The sequence below is a fragment of the Macrobrachium rosenbergii genome, chromosome 21 (genome assembly GCF_040412425.1).
Source record: "Macrobrachium rosenbergii isolate ZJJX-2024 chromosome 21, ASM4041242v1, whole genome shotgun sequence".
NCBI lineage: Eukaryota > Metazoa > Arthropoda > Malacostraca > Decapoda > Palaemonidae > Macrobrachium > Macrobrachium rosenbergii.
Genome location: NC_089761.1, coordinates 20,537,214 through 20,544,335, shown reverse-complemented (window position 1 = coordinate 20,544,335; position 7,122 = coordinate 20,537,214). Strand labels below are relative to the sequence as shown.

The window sequence follows — 7,122 nt, the reverse complement described above, 5'->3', positions numbered from 1 at the left end:
GACCATGAAGCGTTCTTGTGTGTCCATGCGGGTATTTATTTGCAGGGCACCACCTAACTTCTCCTAAACAGGAAGTTACACACAGAAATACTGAGGAAGAAAACGTACCTAAAAGGATCGAGATAGACTACATAATATGTTCTTAAATTAAATGTCTGAAGTAACAAATGTTATACATGTGAGAAAGAACGTCCACAATCCAAGTTTAATGTCAAACGACCTCTGTAGAGTAAACATATTCTCTATCAACTGTCAAAATATTCATGTAATTTTAGGGTATAAGAAAAAATAATAAATAAAAAATAATATCAATGTTTAGTTTTGTCCGGAAAAACAAGGAAAACACCAACCTCATTTTGTTATTGTAAGCGACTGCGTTGCCATCGTGACAAAATTCCCAGAAAATCAACGAAAGCCATGATTCCTTGTCATTCAAGAATAGGACGGTAAGGAAAACGGTGTAAAAGATGCGCGGGAAGATAAGGGAAACTTGGAATCAAGCCTTCAAGACGAAAACCAAAACATGTCGTGTATTTGGACTTCGGTGTCACGATTTTTTGTCAAAGAAGAAGAGGAAGAGGAAGATGATGACGATGTTGATATGCATGATACAAAGGGAGAGAAGAGTACCTGAACCAAAGCTTTAAAATGTTGCTGGGGTCTCAAATGAATCGTCACGCTCAAGTCACGCTCAAAGCCGAAGAGCAATCATATGCATCGTTGGAATCGACCAGAAACTGGCAACAACGCGGCTTGTAGACTTAACAAGTTTCTTCGGCGCAATCGACTTTTCTGTACAGCCGCTACAGCTTATAATCAAGGCCACCGAAAATAGATCTATCTTTCGGTGGTCTCGATATAATGCTGCATGAACCGCCTGGTGGTGGCCTATCCTATATCGTTGCCAGAAGCACGATTATGGCTAGCTTTAACCGTAAATAAAATAAAAACTACTGAGGCTAGAGGGCTGCAATTTAGTAAGTGTGATGACTGGAGGGTGGATGATCAACATACCAATTTGCAGCCCTCTAGCCTCAGTAGTTTTTAAGATCTGAGGGCGGACATAAGTGCGAACAGAATAAAGTTCGGACGGACAGACAAAGCCGGCACAATAGTTTTCTTTTACAGAAAACTAAAAAGGCATATTTCGTTATTTGGCTTCCTCTCCTATAATATTTCCCCACTCGTAGCGTGACTTCGTCTCCGCGGGCAAAAGTCAGAAACGGTTAAGCATTACGCTTTTTTCGCACACGCGACGGGAACAAGAACATGCAAACAAACGTATCGTCGTGACTTTTTGAACTGCTGTTCTCCGGTGAATATCAATAACCCACCGATGATTTTTAAGTCTGCCTACTCATCTGTTAGTGACACCCGGGGATACGGCCTTTCATTAAGGGTTCCTCGAAGTCAAGCCTTTTACAGTGATCTTTGTGATAACCCTGAAACTAATTTTTGTTTACTTAAACGTGAGAAATTTCTTTTGTGTCGTTACAGATACCATAATAGCTATTTTATTACAGAGACAATTTTTCGTAATACCTATTCCTCTTGCGATGCGATTTCGTAGCTAACTTTATGCTAGGTTATCATTTTTATTTTTAGTCACGTATTTAAGATTGCATTACTTCATAATAAGCAGCATTCATTGCTAAGTTTAGTAAGTTCACCCATTTTTCGTTTCCCTTTTGTAAATCAACACTGCCCTGTTTCGTTTTTGTACAATTTTAATCCATGAATCATGTTGCTGGTGAACTTGCAGTGTGAAATGCAGACACGAGATTTAACTAAACGTTGATAGATGCTCTATTTAATCGGCTTATTGCTAATCTCGTCATGTGCATATGCCCGAATTCATTCCATACTAGCAGAAAATATATACATATACATTTCATATACAAGCGCACATGTATACAGTTGTCCAGGACTGCTGCATTAAACCATTGCCAGTTATAACCTCACAAGAGTAAGCGGTTTCTTATGGAATGAGTTTGCCAGTTATTGACAATAAAATTTAGAGGATTGTACTGTAAGCAAACCTGACAATTTGTCGTAGGCTGATCCACTTAGTTATGACAGTAAAATTAAAAAAAGAAATGACTTTGAAAAATTACAACCAAAAACCTCCACATATATCCAGATGTGTCCAAAACACCACAAAGTTTGCGGACTGTTCTTGATCCAGAGGCAACCTGTGACATGGGCCAATTAATACCATTATGGATATTCATTGGGAATGTATCGGGAACCGAATATAGATCTGCTTTAGAGAAAACTTCGTACAAATTAGTAACACAAACATGTAACTCAATAACTAACAAACAAGACGCTGTAAAAACGTGATGTTCATGTTTCTAAGAGATCCGGTGTAAGGCCATCTTTTATCTTTGGTTGTCCTTTCCCACATTTGAGCTTTAGAAATATCCTCCTTATTATGATCCCGTAAGGGGGTAGTGCCGTCAGTGCACCTCACATGGCACACTGTAGGCATTATTTAAGGGTCTTTGCAGCGTCCTTTCGGCCCGTAGCTGCAACCTCTTTCATTCCTGTTACTGTACCTCCGTTCATATTCTCTTCCTTCCATCTGACTTTCCACCCACTCTAACAATTGTTTCAAAGTGCAACTGCGAGGTTTTCCTCGTTTTACATCTGTCAAACCTTCTTGTTGTTAATTTCCATTTCAGCGCTGAATGACCTCATAGGTCCCAGCGCTTGGCCTTTGGCCTAACTTACTTCTATATTCTGTTCTATTTTATTCTATTCTATTCTATTCTATTCTATTCTATTCTATTCTCCTTATTATGTGTTCCCAGAGTCTTGCCATATCTAAGGAAGCAACCTTACTGGCATGTCTATATTTCCTTTATGTTTCCTAATTAAACTGGGTCTTTGGACTCTCTTTGTTCAGCGTCAGTTAACGAAAGCTAACGTATGAACGAGAGAGAGAGAGAGAGAGAGAGAGAGAGAGAGAGAGAGAGAGAGAGAGAGTTGCTGAAGAATAGCTGCAATAAATGAAAGTTAAAGCTGTTCCCCCGCCTTATATCAACAAGTATAAAATGTGCCGAAGTTTCTTCGGCGCAATCAAGTTTTCTGTACAGCCGCTATAGCTTATAATAAAGGCCACCGAAAATAGATCTATCTTTCGTCGGTCTCGGTACAGCACTGTATGAGCCGTGGCTCTTGAAACTGGAACTACGGCCCGGTGGTGGCCTATCCTATATCGTTGCCAGAAGCACGATTATGGCTAAATTTAACCTTAAATAAAATAAAAACTACTGAGGTTAGAGGGCTGCAATTTGATACGTTTGATGATTGGAGGGTGGATGACCAACATATCAATTTGCAGCCCTTTAGCCTCAGTAGTTTTTAAGATATGAGGGAGGACAGAAAAAGTGCGGACAGAAAAAGTACGGACAGAAAAAAAATGTTGACAGAAAAAGTGCGGACGGACAGACAAAGCCGGCACAATAGTTTTCTTTTACAGAAAACTAAAAGGCAGCCGGATCTTTTTAACAATTTGAAATACCCTTGCATTCTAGCAGACCTTTAGCTAAGAACTTTCTGCTTCGTCTTTTAACATAGGCCAACTCTGTCCATTACTGTCAGATTGTGATCACTGTCCTAGCTCCCTCCGCCTGTCGAGCCTTCTCCGAACTTCTCTGATCGTGTTATTTGCCGTGTCGCTAAATCTCGACCTTGTCAGATTTTTATTATTTTATGATTTTATTAAGTCTTCTTCCTGGATTTTTCAGGCTTGCGTGTAAGCGAGTTTATGGTATTGCCTACTTATTTTCATATTTATTGTAAATATTGCACTGTTATACGCTTACACAATAATATATATATATATTATAAATAATATATATATACATATATATTACATTTATATGGATATATATAATATATATATATATATATATATATATATATATATATATATATATATACATATATACAGAATATATATATATATACACATATATCCCAATCATTACATGTAAGGTATAGTTGCAAGACAGAAGGAATGATCGTTGAAAACGATATTCATGGCCAGAATGAGTTTGAAAAAGTAAAAAATAATCAAAATTTAAGGGAAAAAGAATAATATGCTGGAGGAAAGTTAACGAAAATGGAAACGATTTTAAATAACTTTTTTTAAGAATAAAAGATTAAGTGTCGGTCTAGTGAATATTTTAAAAGGTTGTTGAATGGAGATTAGAATAATGCAAGAGTGGAAGGGATTAAATAAGTGTGAGAATGTTTTTGAAAGTGACTGATGAGGATGTGAGGATGATAATAAACGATTAAAAATGCGCCGAAGTTTCTTAGGCGCAATCGAGTTTTCTGTGCAGTCGCTACAGCGTATAATCAAGGCCACATGAAAAAAAATCTATCTTTTGCTAGTCTCGGTATAATGCTGTATGAGCCACGGCCCATTAAACTTTAACCACGGCCCGGTGGTGGCCTGTCCTATATCGTTGCCAGAAGCACGATTATGGCTAACATTAACCTTAAATAAAAAAAAAAACTACGGAGGCTAGAGGGCTGTAGTTTGGTATGTTTGATGATTGGAGGGTGGATGATCAACATACCAATTTGCAGCCCACTAGCCTCAGTAGATTTTAAGATCTGAGGGTGGACAGGAAAAGTGCGGACAGTAAAAAATTGCGGACAGAATAAAGTGCTGACGGACAGACAAAGCCGGCACAACAGTTTTCTCTTACAGAAAACTAAAAAGGTTGAAAATGGAAAGTTGCAACGAACAGATGGGATTACATGAGACACTGCAGCACTAAAGTAACTGAGTGAATGACCAGAGAGTGAAAGGATTTTCTGGAATCTGGAAAAGTTCCAGAAAGAGGAATCAGAGTTTTTAGTCCTTTTCGTAAGTTTGCGTTTGTTCTAAAAAAAAATCTGTCAGACTCGACATTACTCTTTGCACAACCTGCAGTAAGGTTGTTTTGTTTATTCCTTTGGATAATGAGATTATCCATTTCCCATCTGTCCATTTATTGGGATAAAAGTACATCTTAGTTTAACCGCAACGGGACCTACAGCTTATTGTAGAATCCGAACCACATTATGACGAGAAATGAATTTCTGTCACCAGAAATAAATTCCTCTAATCCTTCATTGGCCGGTCGGGGAATCGAACGTTGGGCCAGCAGCGTGCTAGCTGAGAACTATACCCACCCTCCCAACGAGGAACTATTTATTGGGATAAACTAGCATGTGGGGATTAATAGACGATATTAGGTATCATCCGCTCGAACTGTATCTTCGCGGTGGACGCAAAATCGACTGAAGAACTGGGAAGGAAATGCAGCTTTTCATATTCAACTGTTATTTCTTATAAAAAAAAAGTAAAAAATCTATTAATTTTATCTCTCAAATAAACAGAGGATTATAGCTGATAATTGCTCGATTTTAATGCAACGCATTACTACCCTGATAATATTCTTCTTGCATTTTAATTCGTTTTTATTTATTTATTTATCTATTTATTAATTTTTTTTTCTTTTTTAAGAAGTGGGATCTCTTCTTTCTGTATTTCCCTTTACTTCCTCTTACTTCTTTCTAATGAACACCATATTCTTTGGAAGCTTGAATTTCAAGTCAAAGGTCCCTGTGGGCTTGTTCCATATGAATAGGTTTCATCTACTGAATATAATAATAATAATAATAATAATAATAATAATAATAATAATAATAATAATAATAGTAATAATAATAATCATCATCATCATCATCACAACAGTTTGCGTTTTTCCAAAATATCATCATAAACAACGTGTTAGGGTTAAGACATACATGTGACTCGCACGTTCTTGATGCTAATAATACTTCATCGTCTTCACGTGCGTCTGCCTGACACGTAAGGTGTTCATATTGCTATTAAGGAAATAAGATGAAAGGCAGGCGCTTTCGCCATTGCAATTAAACGCATAGATACCGGGAGACGACGAATGTAGGTCACGCGCAAGTCCCGCTTTTTCCAGTTCTTTTGTTTGTTCGCTGTCTCCACGTAAGCTTTAAAGGTGTTTGGCCCTTTTCCTAATAATTTTTGGTGTTAGATTTTTTGAATGACTCTATAATTATCTGTGCTGAAGTTTTATTTCAGATGAAATTAATAAAATTTCTCTGCCGTCGATCTGCTTTTGTTTTGGGGGGGTTTCTCGTGTCTACTAGGTCTAAAGAATCTTCTTTAGAACGCTGAGTCTACCACTGGATTTGTGTATAATCATGTTTGTATTTTCCCTTTTTGATGAAGTGAATTGTGAGATGAATTTGTTCCAGGATTCTTCCAGTCCTCGGTAGTATAGTGGTTAGTATCCCCGCCTGTCACGCGGGAGACCGGGGTTCGATTCCCCGCCGGGGAGGACAATCTTTTCTGATCCTCTTAGCGCAAACGTGCACCGTTCGGCTCAAGGTCAATAGATGAAAGTGATATGTACTTCACTGTAATAACTAACAATGCAGCATAATATACCGAGGATGTCAACGGGAAAACATTATCCCACGTGAGTGAAAACATTTTTCAGCTATTTCCAAATACAGGAATGGAATTATGAGTGGTTCGTGCTCCTTAATGAAGCTATTGATCGACCTTGTCATCGCTGTTTTTGACGAAACGACTCTAGACACTCGGCAATTAAGCGAAGATTGACGGGCGTTCGCTCTTTTTAAGAACTTTCCAAAACTCCATCCAGGAATTCTTGGAAGAGCAGCATCAAACGACAACTCTCTTTACGGCGCTGTGATGAACTGGAGAGAAATTTCCAATCACGACAGCGTATAAGAGCCACGACGATACTGCTATGTTAGGAGATATTGCTAAATGAAGCTTCTGCCATCAGCGACATTAAGTCTTCCGGCAACTGTAGGAGATTAGGGAATGTGAGGAGGATGGTAATGATACGTTAGTTACAACCTTTTCAGTTTAGCGTGCAGTCCGGGATATTAGAATAATTGTTAGGTGTGCCTTGAATTCAGTATGTCGTAAAATATGACCTTGACGAATAAAAGGTTGTTTGAAATTAGTTGCATAATCAGTTGAATTATATTACTGTTATGCACTCTAGCATATAACAGTCATGTATAATTCATTGAAGAGGAAAAGAC

General features: G+C 38.0%; 1 non-coding gene across 1 annotated transcript; it reads left to right on the top strand.

Moving 5' to 3' along the window:
* Positions 1–6,308: 6,308 nt before the first annotated feature.
* TRNAD-GUC (transfer RNA aspartic acid (anticodon GUC)) lies at positions 6,309–6,380 on the top strand. The gene has a single exon. It is a non-coding gene; the product is annotated as a tRNA-Asp (tRNA).
* The last annotated feature ends 742 nt before the right edge of the window (positions 6,381–7,122 follow it).